This window comes from Rhinolophus sinicus, linkage group LG04 (genome assembly GCF_036562045.2).
Source record: "Rhinolophus sinicus isolate RSC01 linkage group LG04, ASM3656204v1, whole genome shotgun sequence".
In the NCBI taxonomy this organism is placed as follows: Eukaryota; Metazoa; Chordata; class Mammalia; order Chiroptera; family Rhinolophidae; genus Rhinolophus; species Rhinolophus sinicus.
The window spans coordinates 8,227,273-8,241,705 of NC_133754.1; the positions used below are offsets into that span (position 1 = coordinate 8,227,273).

A 14,433-nucleotide genomic window follows, 5' to 3' on the forward strand; every position below is an offset into this window, starting at 1 on the left:
GAACAACAAGCAAAAAGCCCACCCTGTGTCTGTGACTCACTTTTCTGATGATTTTCCAATAAAAGTCTATATTTGCAATGCATTATTCACATTTTGTACCTTCACAAAGTGAAAAGTATAGCAGTAGGAATAGCCAGCACTCAGCAAAAGTGACATGGGCCAAAGGTCTGTGCACCTTCCTTATTTTCTTTTCCTCTCTCTCTCTCTCTCTTTCTCTGTCTCTCTTTCTCTCTCTCTCTCTCTCTCTCTCTCTCTCTCTCTCTCTCTCTCTCCTTTCCCCACTACCTGCTTTTACATATTTTACAAGATATTTATTGTAATCCAGGCCCTATGTCAGGGCACTGGGCACTAAAAGATGCAAAGATGAATAAGGAAAAGCAGCAATGATAATCCAATAGAATAAATGCCATGGCAGTCATAGAGACTGGACACGATTAGAGCATGCACTGGTTTGGGTACCCCACCTACTCGAAGATGTTTGACTTTTAAGTCCGAGCCTAAGAAACACATTTGGGTGCAGATAGTTTCTTTGGGTGGTCATGCCAGGAAGTAGAGGTGAGGAAGTATAGACAGTGAAAGAGGGAAGGAGAAAAACTAATAAAAGATGTCAGTGAGCAAAGATGACCTCAGGAGCCAGTCCACTGGAGACCCTCTGAGGGACTGTGTAGAAAGGGGACCATCCCACTGGAGGGTCCACTGACTCCTGTCCTCTATTAACTGGGGGTTGCCTACTTGGGTATTTGCTTCTACCACATTTCCATGTTGCTTCTACAAGCAGGCTGAGCAGTTTCCTATGGACTCAGAGAAAGCTCCAAGGGAGAAAAATGCAGAGACACTTCAGACTTGATTTGGGGAGGGACAATGCACATGGAACTGTCCCCAGGTAGGCCAAGAAGATGAGGCACAATGCATCGCAAGTATTTGCTACAGAGAAAACCAGGGGGTTCCTAATTTGGTCTTGGGAGAAGAAGAGGAGGTTTCCTAGAGGAAACAAAGTCTAAGCTAAATCTCAAAGAAAGAGTAGGAGCAAGCAAAGGACCAAGAAGGCATTATAATACACAGAAGAGCTTGAACAAAAAGGGAGATTGCAGCATTGGAAAAGTGAGAGAATGGAAAATGGAAAGTACTTATTTGGGTCATCTGGATAATGTGAGAGAATGGAGAGAAAGAGAGAACTCCAAAGGGGATTTGGCAGGTAGACTGATAAGACTTGTTAAAGACAAGCAGTGTTTTAATAGTAGTCACGGAGAGAAAGAAGTTCCTGGTTAGGGCGACAGAGTAGGTGGATACAGGGGGAGGGATAGAGACCCATTTGTGGGGTGAGGAACATGATGAGTTTGCTTTGCATTTGAAATGACTAAGATGGCTGTAGAACACACAAGGTGCACAAATCCCATAAGTAGTTGGATGTTTAAAATTATGAATCCATTAGATACCTGCCTTCATTACATTTATTTAAGATCTGGGTGCATCTGGCCATATATTAACTATGTCTGAGTTCAGGGAAGAGGTGAGGGCTGGAAATACAGATCTATATAAACCCCCTGCTAAGGTGTTTCCCAAGGATGTAGGTCTAGGTAAGATCATGAAGGGATAACACTTAGAACAAGGAAAGAAGAGAGCTGAGGGCATGACCTCAATGTTTAAATGGCAGGAGGAGAAAGTGACCTCTGTGATGGCTGTTGAGAACCTGCGGTTAGAGGTGTAGAAGGAAAACCATGAGAAAGTAGTAAAATGGAAAGCAAGGAAGAGAGGGCATCAAAAGGAGAGAGGTCAACAATGACACACTGCAGAAAGGTCAAGGCAGATAAAGGTGAAAAGTAGCCTGTTGGATGTAGGACAGGGAAGTTGTGGTGATCACAGCATAGTGAGAAATTGCTATGACTGTTCCCTTCCCATGGCTTTGTGTCCACTTTTTAATTTAATCCTTGAATGCACCCTCTGAGTTGTTACCACCATTTTTGTCTGAGTTTTACAAATGAGGCGTGTAAGGCACAGAAAGATTGTGTCACAAGGCTAGGAAATGGTAGAACCAGGATTGACATCTCGACCATGTGAATCTCAAGCCCAACATTCCACTATGATACCTCATGGATGGCAGGACCTGGAGGAAGGACACCTTTTTCATGGAGACAGGATGGAAGAAGGTAAGGGATGGTTAGAAGCAGACGTTTGTTGTGTGGGAGTGGCGAAAGTTTTTACAATTCATGTCAGCCTCTGTTTTCTCTATTAAGATGACCAGTTCCTCTTCTGAGACAAAGAAAGGAAGCATGAAGATATGGTAGGGAAACAGGACAGAGACAAAACTTTGTAATACCTGATGAAGGAAAAAGCAGACATCTCTAATTCAGGGACCTCAAAGCCCTTTTGCTTTTGAGAACTATCTTTCCTCTCACAGCATCTACCCAGCTAAAATTGGATCAGACACGTTACCATTTTCTCCTGAGATAACATCAGTGCTTTAACATCTCAGATCATCCCATGGGCCAAATGGTTGACCTATCCCAGACCTGGCAGCAGGTTCAAGGAAGCCTGAGTCTCTTGCTCTGAATTCAATGGGGTGAATGCATTGCTCTCCCACACGGGGCCTTGAACGTTTCAGATTATGAAATAGCTCATATTGTCCATGAATTCCACACACACTTCTCCCTACACTGTCCCTGCCAGTTGGTCCTGCCCAGAACCTTGCACATAGCTCATTTCCATAATGGTGGTGCAGATACAATGGAGTGGCCATTCCCTGTTACACTATGACTTAACCTTCTGAAAACTATCTTTCCTTCAGTATAAAGATTGTGAAATATAAAAGTCTAGGGATGTTTGTGACTGTGGGGCTTCAAGGGTATCAATATATAAAATGCTGTGTGTGTATGTGTGTGTGTGTGTGTGTGTTCTGGGACCTCAAGCTCAGAATCAACTGGGAAATAGATGTGGGACTCAGACAATTGGAGATCAAGATGTCACATTTTTTACTGATCAAAGTCAGCCTGGAGATCATAGCAGAATATATAATACATGGGCCTGCTTCTGTTCCACACTTAAATTAAACAGAATTACCCACCCAGTCACAACTGCACAAGAGTTGGCTCCCCCCATGGGTGTCTAACCTTTTAAACTTATTGCTTGGATAGGTGGAAAATGTGTGCACTCTGCAGGCCAACTGATGCCAAAAAGAAAGGAAGAAGGATGCAGCTTAACCACATATATTCCACCCTCTTCCCCAAACTGCAAAACAGATAAATACCGCTTACCTTGGTTTGAGATTGGGGAACCAGATTGCAGAGAAAGGCAGTGTTATTTCAAAGTAGTATCTCCACATGAAACAACAGGGAAGGGTGAGGGCCCCCTTCCCACACCCTTGGTATTTTCTTTCTAGGTGAACCAGAGAAGCAGATGAAACTGTCTGTAAGAAGGAGAAACAAAAACACAGGGAGAGCTAGAGACAGAAACAAGGCAGCTGAGAGATGTAGACAAAGTCCTGATATCATTTGAGACTCTGGTTCAGTTGTTCCTCCTGGTTGCCCCAGTAGGAGCTGGAATAGGAGACCAGGAGGCAGAGAAAATCTGAAGTGGTGCCCAAGAATCAGCAGAATGGAAGATCTTATATCTTCATAATGAAATTGATTCAATTAACTATTATAAAGAAATAACATACTTGTCTCTTTTAAAAATATATTACAGGTTGAGATCCAAGATGGCAGAGTAGATAAACACTGTGCCTGCTTCCTTCCAAGAACACATTAAAATTACAACTAAATTATAGAACAATAAACATAGAGAATCATCTGAAGTCTGGCTGAATAGAAGTTCTATAACTCAGGATATAAAGAAGAAGCCACGTTGAGGCTGGTAGGAGGGATGGAGATGTGAAACAGGCTGGCCCCAAACCTCCATGTAGCAGTTGACAATCAGGAGGGATATTTTGGCCACAGAGGTTTCCCCTGGAGGAACGAGGGCCTCCAGCCCCACATCAGGCTCCCCAGCCCAGAGAACTGGTGCCAGGAAGAGGAGCCCCCACATGTGGCTGCAAAAAACAGTGGGGGTTTTTGCTGAGTAGCTCCAGGCTCAGCACTGGCATCATAGCAGAGTCTACATTAACCTGGTGCCCACAACTCTTCCCACTCTAGTGACTCCCTGAGACCCTGCCTCACCCACAAGGCTTTATCAGAGGCTGAACCCTAAGAGAGCTAGCAGGTGGCAGCAAGTCTCAGGGTGTCCTGGCTTTTTGTGGAGGTACCCCAGACCTGGTACTGATGGCAGATGTCTTCAGTTCGCAGCGTGACCTCTCCCAAGTGCCGCCAGGTTTAGCACAGGTAGGGAACAACTGTGGATCGCTTTACAGCTCCTACCAGGTAGCCCACAGCCATTCACAGGCAGTGGGTAATCTGGGCCTGCACCAGAGCCCCACCCAAGAGGCTCCAGAACAAACATACTTGGAGGTTGGCTTCAAACCACAGCAGAGCACCACCCAATTACACCAACACACAAAGGGTGGTCTCAATAGGCACCAGAGCCTACTAGGTTGAATCCCCCTCAGTGGAGTAAGCTCCCTGCACAGTAGCCTGTAAGCTATGGACAGGGCCAAACCCCACAGCCAATCAGCCTAAGGGTCAATCCCACCCACTGACATGTCAATAGCAATCAAGGCTCAACTGTAACAGGAGGGATAGACACTGAAGCAGGTGACAAGGGAGACGGTGCCAGGGCCCCACAGGGCACTTACTACATAAGGCCACCTGGCCAAGACTGGGAGACATAGCAGATCTAACTTATACATAGAAACAAACACAGAGAGGCAGCCAAAATGAGGACACAAAGAAATGCATCCCCAATGAAAGAATAGGAGAATACTCCAGAAAATAACTCAAGTGAAATGGAGGCCAACAACCTTCCAGATATAGAGTTCAAAACAATGGTTATAAGGATGCCCAAGGAACTTCAACAAAGAGATAGCAAGCATAAAAAAGGACATAGAAACCATAAAAAAGAACCAGTCAGAAGTGAAGAATACAATAACTGAAATGAAGAATGCACTAAAAGGACTCACTAGCAGACTAGTTGAAGCAGAGGATCAAATCATTTGGAAGATAAGGTAGCAGATAAGAACCAATCAGAACAGAAAAAAAAAAAAAATCCAAAAAAATGAGGATAGTTTAAGAGACCTCTGGGACAATATCAAGTGTGACAACATTTGCATCATAGGGGTAACAGAAGGAGAAGAGAGAAAACAAGGGATTGAGAATCTATTTAAAGAAATAATGGCTGAGAACTTTCCCAACCTGGTGAAGGAAATAGATATACAAGTTCAGGAAGTGCAGAGAGTCCCAAACAATATGAACCCAAACTGGTCCACACCAAGACACATTATAATTAGCATGGCAAAAGTTAAAGACAAAGAGAGAATCCTAAAAGCAGCAAGAGAAAGGCAACTAGTAACTTATAAGGGAGCTCCCATAAGACTGTCAGCTGATTTCTCAACAGAAACTTTGCAGGCCAGAAGGGATCGGCACAAAATATTCACCACGATGAAACCTACAACCAAGATTACTATACCCAGCAAGGCTATCATTTAAAATCAAAGGACAGATAAATAGCTTCCCAGACAAGGAAAATCTAAAGGAGTTCATCACCATCAAACCAATATTACAAGGAATGGTAGAAGGATCTTCTTTAAGATGGAAAAAAATGAATAATAAAATGGCAATAGCTACACATTTATCAACAATTACTTTAAATGTAAATGGATTAAATGCTTCATCCAAAAGACACTGGAGGGCTGAATGGATAAGAAAACAAAACCCTTCCATATGCTGCTTACAAAAGACTTCAGATTGAAAGACACACACAGATGGAAAGTAAATGGAAAAAGATATTTCATGAAAACAAAAAAGCTGGAGTAACCATACTTACACCAGACAAAATAGATTTTAAAACAAAGGCTATAACAAGAGACAAAGAAGGACCCAGTAATCCCACTTTTGGGTACTTATCCAAGGAAACCCAAAATGTTACTTTGAGGGGACATGTGCATCCATATGCTCATTACAGCATCATTTGCAGTGGCCATGATGTGGAGGCAGCCTGGGTATCCAGCCTGAGTGTCTGTCAATGGATGAATGGATAACGAGGAGGTGGTACATACATACAATGGAATATTACTCGGCCATGGAAGGGAATGTGTTCTTGCCATTTGCGGTGGCATGGATGGACCTGGAGGGTATTGTGCTGAGTGGAATGTCAGATAGAGAAAGACAGATGCAATGTGATTTTCCTTATATGTGGAATCTAAAGAACAAAATAAACAAACAAAATGAGGTTAAACTCATAGATACAGAAAATATTTTGATGTTTGCTAAATGGAAGAGTGTGGGTGAAAAAAAAGGAAAGGATTAAGAAGTACAAATTGGTTGTTAGAAAGTAGTTATGGGACATAACATAAGGAATATCGTCAATAATGTTGTTTGGTGTCAGATGGGTATTAGATTTGTTGGGGTGATAGACAGGAGGGGGTTGGGGCAGGATGAAAAAAGTGAAGGGCTTAAGAAGTACAAATTGGTAGTTACAAAATAGTCATGGGGATGTAAAGGAAAGCATAGGGAATATAGTCAATGATATGGTAATAGGTATGTATAGTGTTAGGTGGGCACTAGCCTAGTCAGGGGGATCACTTCTTAAATTATACAAATGTCTAGCCAATATGCTGTATGCGTATTTAAGATTTGTCCCAGACAGATCTTCCAGCAGCAACTCTGGACTCTTGTTTAAATAACTTTTCTTTACATTCCATCCAGATATTAGTGGTTTCCTAATGTCTCTCACTTTGGGGTAAACTTCTCCTTTTGGCTCTGCAACAATGTTTAACCAATTGCTGTATAAAATTTCCTCTGTTTGAAATACTTCAAATGTTTTTTTATTTTTATTTTTCTCTTGAATGGACACTGACATATACATACACAGGTGTGTGTGTGGGGGGTAGAGAAATATCCTTTTATTTGTACTGGTAATATCAAATTGTTCATATTGCCTTGTATTTTAATTTTTTTAAATTAATAATACATTTTGGACGTCTTTCTACATCAGCTCAATCCCTCATTCTGAGACATTCAAAATATTCCCTTGGTTAGACATACCGTCATTTATATGACCAGGATCCCAGGGGTGAGCGCTTTGTTGTTTCTGAGTTTTTCACTATTACCAACAGTGCTACAATTAACAGCTTTGTGTGCATATATTGGCATACTTGCACAGGTAGATTTGTAGAATGACATGGAATTTCTGGCTTGCTCCAGTTTTTAAAACTATATTCAAGACCCAACTCCTGCTGTGGCCTACTTCTGGCAACTGGGTCACAGATTTGATTTTCCACGTAGGAGTCTTGTCTTTCTTTTAGCAGTCCTCCAGTCCCACAAGAACTGTCAGCTCCTTACCACACACTAGAATCCTGCATCTGAATATCCTTCCAGGTGTCTTGGTACCTTGCCACCTCCTGACAGACTTCTCTCAGGTCTGCTTGGATCTTGAAATATGTTCTGCCCCTAAATGTCGATTTCCAGGCTTCTTCCACCTACCGGGGTGCCTATTAAATGTTGAATCCCATTGATTCTATTTACACTGACTACCATTTGTTGCTTTAATTTCTGGATACTGCTTTATCTGTTGAACTGGGCTGTCTGTACCTGCAAATGAACTCCTTAAAACCACAGAATTACATATTACTCCTCTTTGTAGCCTCAGGGCCTCTCTCACGATCAGGCCTCGATATATGCTATGAGGTACTTGTGCATCTGAGGATTATTAAAGATTAGAGGGTACAGTCCTCGTGGATACAAAGGACATACTGTAATTAGAGAAAGGGATTTAGGATGGGGACAGGAAAAGGAAGTCGAGAGGAGTGCAGAGATAGTTTTTGCAACTCTGGGGGCCAGATAACTAAACGGCAGTGTTCATACCCTGGTTTTAGCACTACAGTGAAAGGAAAGGGGAGCTCAGGTGCCGGGGACGACGGAGCAGAAGAGCATGTGTGGTTTGCTGTGAACGTATCGGGAAGCTTATATAAGCTCTTGGGACTGCGGGTGGCTTCAGAACCACGTGTCCTCATGCTGAGGTCCAACCCAAGGGACAAAGTCGGCAGCATCCAGGAGGCAGGAGAAAGACACAAAACCTGAGTCAAAAGGTGTAAGAAATCATGGACTATTTAGGTGAGACCACACACGCACATGCACACACAACCCTCTGGAGCAAAACAGAAGGAATGTAAGCATCTCACTAAAACTGCAGAGGAAGGAAATCCTTAAATTGGTACTTAGCAAAGGGTGGTAAATACAAAACGCAGACTGCCAATTATTGCCAGGCTCTCCTATGAAACTCTCTGACTTTTCCTGCGACTGGAAGGACAAAACTCTCTGCTTTTAAAGGGCTCGTGTGATCAGGTTAGACTAACCTGGATAATCTGCCTATCTGACCGTCACCTGATGGGAAATCTTCATTCCACCTGCCATCTCAGACCCCTGCCTACCACAGGCAGGATCCCGGGAGGAGACGCTGACCCAGCAGTGGTTCTGGATGCCTCCTTTTGAATGGACGTTGACCACTTAATGGAGGTCTAAAGGAAAGCCAACTGGATCTTAAAGGACTAGAAAACCACATAAAATGAAGTCTATTACTTCAGCAAAACTGAGGTGTTTGGGCTCAAGAAGAAGAGACAAAGTCAAATTTTGAAAGGCTGTCAAAGAGGATGGCTTGGCTTTATCTAGGCAGCAATGACAGCGGGTAGAAGTCACAGCTAGAACTAATTCAGTGCAACACAAACAAGACTTTGTAGTCTCTGCGTGCTTTGTATTTCTTGAAAAAGGCTCTTAGAAAGCACTGATTCTGGGACCTCACGCAGACCTGGGGGTCCATAATCTCTGAGAGGAGAGCAGATTGTCTTAAACCCTGAGTCAATGCTGCCTCTTTTTCGTCATCCGTCTTCCCTTTATACTTAGTCCACTGCCACCACAAACACTGCTTTGTTCTTTGGGCTTTCTCTGAAAGGGACTCAAATCACACCCCAGACAAACTTTCTAGAGTCCCTTTGAAGCAAACTGATATGAAATACTATATGGATGTAAAAAGGTTAAGTGACTAGGGCTGCTTTTTTTGTTCAGCTACCAAAATGGGAGATTGTAGACTCAGGTGATGACGTGGATGAGCCTGGACAACACTATGCTCAGTGAAATAAGCCAGTCACAAGAGGACAAATACTATATGACTCCACTCACGAGAGATACCTGCAGTAGTCACATTGATAGACACAGGAAGTAGGATGGTGACTGTCAGGGGCTTGGGGGAGCGGGGTGCAGAGTTAGTGTTTAATGGGCACAGAGTGTTAGTTTTGCAAGACGAAAAGTGTTTTGTGGACGGATGGTGATGATGGCTGCACAGCGATATGAATGTACTTAATACCACTGACCTGTACACTTAAACATGGTTAAGAAACATACATTTTAACATAAACATAAATTTTATGTTACGTATATTTTGCCCCCATTAAAAAAAATGTTAAGGGAGATTGTATCAATGAAAAGGCATGAGAGTTCCTTAGCAAGTTTCTTTCCCTGGGGATTCCTACTGTATCTTCATGGAACTAAAGCGCTTCCATAGAAACAAATTTCCTAACTCAACTGAACGATTTGAAGACTCCAGAGCTCTAGTCACAGGCTGCCCATGTGTTGGAAAGGGCCACGGCTCTTTGAATATCGTCTATTTTAATAAATTTGTTTATTTAGCACTTGACTAGGTGGTGGTATAGAAAGAACATACAAACACCAGGACCTGTTTTCAATAAGCAAGTCTTCACAGAGTGATGACAGGTAATCTGTAATAGACCTTTTTTCCTCTAAAATAAATGTACAAATAAATACATATCACAGTGCCAAATCCCACCTACCTCCCTATTCAAGTCTAGGCACTGAGTCTGCCTAGTTCTAAATATAGACCTGGCAAGAGCGGAATGTCAAACACCATCAAGAAACAAACGTGGTTGCACCTACGAAGCTGTTATTTTTCCACTTCGAGGAGAGTTTCTAGTTTATAGTCTATTTCTAAACTATAGATTAATCACTCTTTTTTATGTAAATCCCTTAAACTCTCATATATAATACTAGATTTTAAAATTTCTAACCGTGAAGCAATTTTTAAACTTGACATTAGCCTAGTATTTGAGCTTTCATTCTTTCAGAAGCCATCAAATACTAATTACACACACTTAAGAGCCCCTTACCCTGCTCCCCAAGCTCACCTTTATAACACTTGAGAAGGTTATTCACTCAAAATCTCATCTCATGGGCTCACATGGTTTCTATATTAGCCTCTGGTTTGTTTCTTTTTAAATCACAGGAACAAAATAGCACGAGCATTTTGTCACAACTAATGAACAGATAATGATAAGTAAAATTCTGTACTCTTTCCTAGGGGAGCTAGATGTAAACTATCTATGAAAAGTCAATACAAAGTTTACATAAACTCCATGATGACGACTCTCCATATCCTTTTGTTTTCTGAGGCAGGGACAGAGAGCCATACTTTTTCTGAGTAATCATTTCGGCTTCTGCTTAATTGTGTATTGAGACTGCTGATTCTCCACCTTTAAGTCAGAAAGACTGCCTTCCTGGAGTCAAATATCATCCCCAGAGGAACCCCGTCTTCTGCCGCACGTGTCAGCGCTCCCGCACTGCGGGTTTGGAGGCCACAGCTTCCACTGCTTCCCCAACACGTCACGGCTGTTATCTCTGTTGGGTGTCCGTCAGCATGACTCTGCGTGTGAATGTGTGTACATGATATAAAATTAGTCCAGGTGGAGACTTGGGGACATTCTGTTCACTGACCGCACATTCTAATGGAGCACAGAATCTGAACTTGGGTTCCGTTCAGTGATTTGACTCCCCAGAATCGTTCACCTTTGTGGAAAGCTGTCAGCAGCTATATAATTCAAGAGTATTCCCCCCTTGGACATATGCCACATTGCTGCTTTTTTTTCACTTCGCGTTTGTGGCTTTAATATCATAGTCTAGTTACTTCCTGCCTGGTTGTGGCATGCTTTAAAAAAACTCTTCTCTTTAACATCTTTTATAGGCTGCTGTGTTTAACTTGATTTTGTTATATGATTTTCTTTCTTTAAATATGTGCAATGTTATTTTCCTCTTTTTTAAGAAACCAAACTGTTCCTTATTTCAAAACCTTTGCCAATATTAAAACCAAAACATTTTTTCCCTAATCTGTATGAATAAGAAATTACGTTATGGTTTTCTTGGTAAAAGGAAAGGGTTTGTATTAATAAATTTCAAAGGGAAAGTGTAAAAGGAGCCACGTGGAAGCACGTCAAGCTGCTAATACAGCATTATACGTAGTATACTATTTACATTTCACACGACAATTCAATCTGATAAACTCGATTGGAAAGCATAGCTAGAGTTTAACATAAGACACAGAGTAGGTTGGCATTTCCCAAAGTGTGTTCCAGAAAAGCCTGGTTCCATAACAAGTACAGAGCCATTATGCCTCAAAAGGTTCCAAAGAATTTGGGAAACAGTGGGTTAAACAACGTTAAACAAGCTTATTTACAGTATGACTTTTAAAACTTTTAAAATGCCAGTGTGCACTGTATAGCCCTTAAGAGCTGACTAAAGCACGCAGCATTCCTGGCATGTGTATGTATGCTTTAGAACATCTGCTAGGACTGGGGTTCCAGAAAACATACTTTGAGAAAGACTGGTATAGCAGATGAATTCCTGACCTAGAGAATCATCTGGAATGGGCTACAGTTAGCTGAAGTAATGTTTTAAAATAGTTAGTGGCTGTCTAGGAGCCATCCTGACAAACTTGATAACAACTCTTGAGGTCCTAAACTGTCCATTTAATTGGTTAGCTTCATGTGAATATTTCACCCAAAGAAAGTTGAGACATAAAGGTGTGTGACCCATGTCGGGAGGTGGGAGACAAAATGATAATAATAGTCCGCGAGACAAGTTGCTGCCGGGAGAATGTCTAAAAATACCCCACAGTAAATGTCATCGTGATGCCTAATACAGAATCAGCGAGGACCAAGTGGAGAGTTTCAAAGCCCGCCCCCAGCACACACACCACTGAATGCAGGTAGCGCCTCGGAAGGGATGTAAGCGGAAGTCTGCAGGTGTGTCTTTTCTCCTTTTGCCTCTGCTCACAGTGCTGGCCTGTGGCTGGGACATGTAGTGGCCAGAAGTGACCATGAGGTACAGGACAAGAGCTGATAGACTAAGAATGGCAGGGCAGGGGGAGGGGGGAGGAGAGAGAGCATGTGCATTGCTCCCTGACAGCCTCCTTAAACCACTGCCGTGGCCCTGATACTGCGTCTGAATTAAAAAAAAATTTTTTATGAGACACAAATGAAATCCCATTTGTTGAAGTCGCCATTAGTCAGGCATCATAATATCTGCAGCTGGAGCACCTTCTTAACCAAAGCAATACTCTCTTGGCTGGGAAGAGACCATTGTAGAGATAACACATCTGTATAATAGGTGAGCTGAGGATCAGATGTGACTGAGCCTTCGACAAAACAGTGGGATGACTCTTCCAGGAGCAGTTTCCTGATCTCTGAAAAGCTTCCTGGGAGAAACTCACCCTGTACAAGGCAGATGCCAGGCATCATAAGAGCTTGACTCGGTAAGAAAGCTTTGGTTGTTTGAGGAAGAGGAGGTATTATGAAAACAGCATGAATATGCAAATATCAATCTTAAACATCAAATACTGATATTCAAATTTGTTTCGTGACCCAGAACTTTTTGGATTTACAGTGGGTCATGAGGGAAAAATGAAAGCAGATACCGTTATATAACCTCACCTCACAAGCTCACCCCACCCAAGAGTGTAACACAGAAGAGGCACGCTCCCCTGCTTGGGAACAGAACACTGCGACATTTTGACACCTCAAAAGCTCTGGAGTGTGAGCTGCTTCCGAAGCTGCTGATGCCTAGGAAGCTGGCAGATACCAGGTGTGAGAAGGTGGACAGGGGATTTCAGGGGACAGGGGAGTGCTGTTTGCAGGGACATGTAAGGTACTGTCTGGGGACAGGGGAGTCTGTGCAGGGGGACTCAGCAAGACTGGGGCAAAAGCCCATGAGCCCAGAGGAATTTGGTAAATGCTATTAGCATAACTGCCTCTGTACCTCTAGGCTGGTGAAGCTGCAGGCAATTTCTGTTACAGAACCTGCGCAAGTGTTAGCGATTCACTTAGCTCCACCCTTCCTTTCGGCCTCCACGGGGAAGGCGTCTTCAGGGCTGGGAGAGCGATGGGATGACAAGGGTCATCTTCCTCTCTCCTTTCCGTGCTGTCTCTCTTGCAGAATAAGGCACGGGCAATTTGTGGCATTTTAGGTAATTCCTTTGATTCTGGAATTTTCGGAGGAACCCGGGTAAGGCCAAAAGAGAGTGGAATTTACACGTTGGTTGTTCCGAGCTGGCCTCAGGCTTAGGAAGAGGAGACACTGAACTTGAAGGTGTCTGTGCTCTCCAGCCAGTTCAGCAGGAAAGAAAAGCCGACGATGCAGGGAAGCCACTCCAGCAGAGTGTGCACTTGGCTGGAATCACTGCCTGCGTTTTGTTTCTTTTAAGTCACAGCACAGCAGTGGCAATAGGCAGGATTCAGATGGACCCAAGGAGGGAACTCAATAATGTGCACTCAGAAAATAAATGGGGTGATACCACACTTGTTCCAATGCTTGCTCCTCTCTTTCTTCCTCTACGCGCGCTCGCGCGCGCGCACACACACACACACACACACACACAGGGCCATCCCTGAGCATTCCTCTGCCCTACTCAGAAGTTGAGCTTCTTTAAAAAGAGGGAGGGGACAGACTTTGGGGGAAGGGCAAAGTGATATATAGCGAAGCCCACAGTCTCTAGATTCTTGGTCTTGCATTTGCTAGCCATCTAATGTGGGTAGGTCATATCCAGTCTTTAATTCTTAGTTCCCTCATTTGTAAAACACTGCATTATTTACCTCATAAGGGTATTGTGAGGGAAAAGAATATATATACAGTAAAGCACTTCAAAAAGTCGAACTGCCTTGTGGACGTTCATTATTCGAGTTGTAGGTGCAGAACGTGGTGGCGTCCTTACAGAACGTGCAGAAGACGCCAGAACTTGGAGTACTGCAGAGTGATTCTGGAAGGTATCCTGACCAAAAAGACCATGGCTGAGGCCAGAGAAATACACAGGATTGGCCGGACTAGCTGGGAGCAGGGAATCAGGCAGGCTGCTCTGAGTACAGGGTGGGAATGGCCAGACGTAGTTCAAAGTTTTCAGTGGGATGGAATCATTCATTCTTTTATTCCACAAAATGTATTGGTCCAACAAAAGGATAAATACTGTATGATTCCGTTTATATGGGGTACCTAGTTCACGCAAATTCATAGAGAC

The 14,433-nt window shown here is 43.1% G+C and overlaps 1 long non-coding RNA gene across 1 annotated transcript in view; it reads right to left on the bottom strand.

Annotated features, from left to right (window-relative positions):
• Positions 1 to 3,103: 3,103 nt before the first annotated feature.
• LOC109457124 (uncharacterized) overlaps positions 3,104 to 14,433 on the bottom strand; it is a 45,878-nt gene continuing 34,548 nt past the window's right edge. The window contains exon 6 of the long non-coding RNA XR_012495439.1: positions 3,104 to 3,403. This is a non-coding gene — a long non-coding RNA (uncharacterized LOC109457124). The remainder of the gene's footprint in view (positions 3,404 to 14,433) is intronic.